A 241-nucleotide genomic window follows, 5' to 3' on the forward strand; every position below is an offset into this window, starting at 1 on the left:
CAGGGACCCGGAAAATGACTCTCCTCTCAAAGGTGGGTTACCTGAGATGCACAGGCCGTGGAGGGGTCACTGAAGGTAAAGACTGACCTTCCTCAAGGAAGGTACAGTAGGACCTGAGGACCTACTCTGACCTGCTTAGTTAGAAACTTATGTTCAGAGCCTCTGGCCTCCATCCCCGGAACCAGACCCGCCCAAGAGCCGGCTTCCTGCCGGGAGGGCGCAGGCTCGGCCTCGTCTCCGC

Source organism: Myotis davidii, unplaced genomic scaffold (genome assembly GCF_000327345.1).
Source record: "Myotis davidii unplaced genomic scaffold, ASM32734v1 scaffold1059, whole genome shotgun sequence".
Lineage (NCBI taxonomy): Eukaryota > Metazoa > Chordata > Mammalia > Chiroptera > Vespertilionidae > Myotis > Myotis davidii.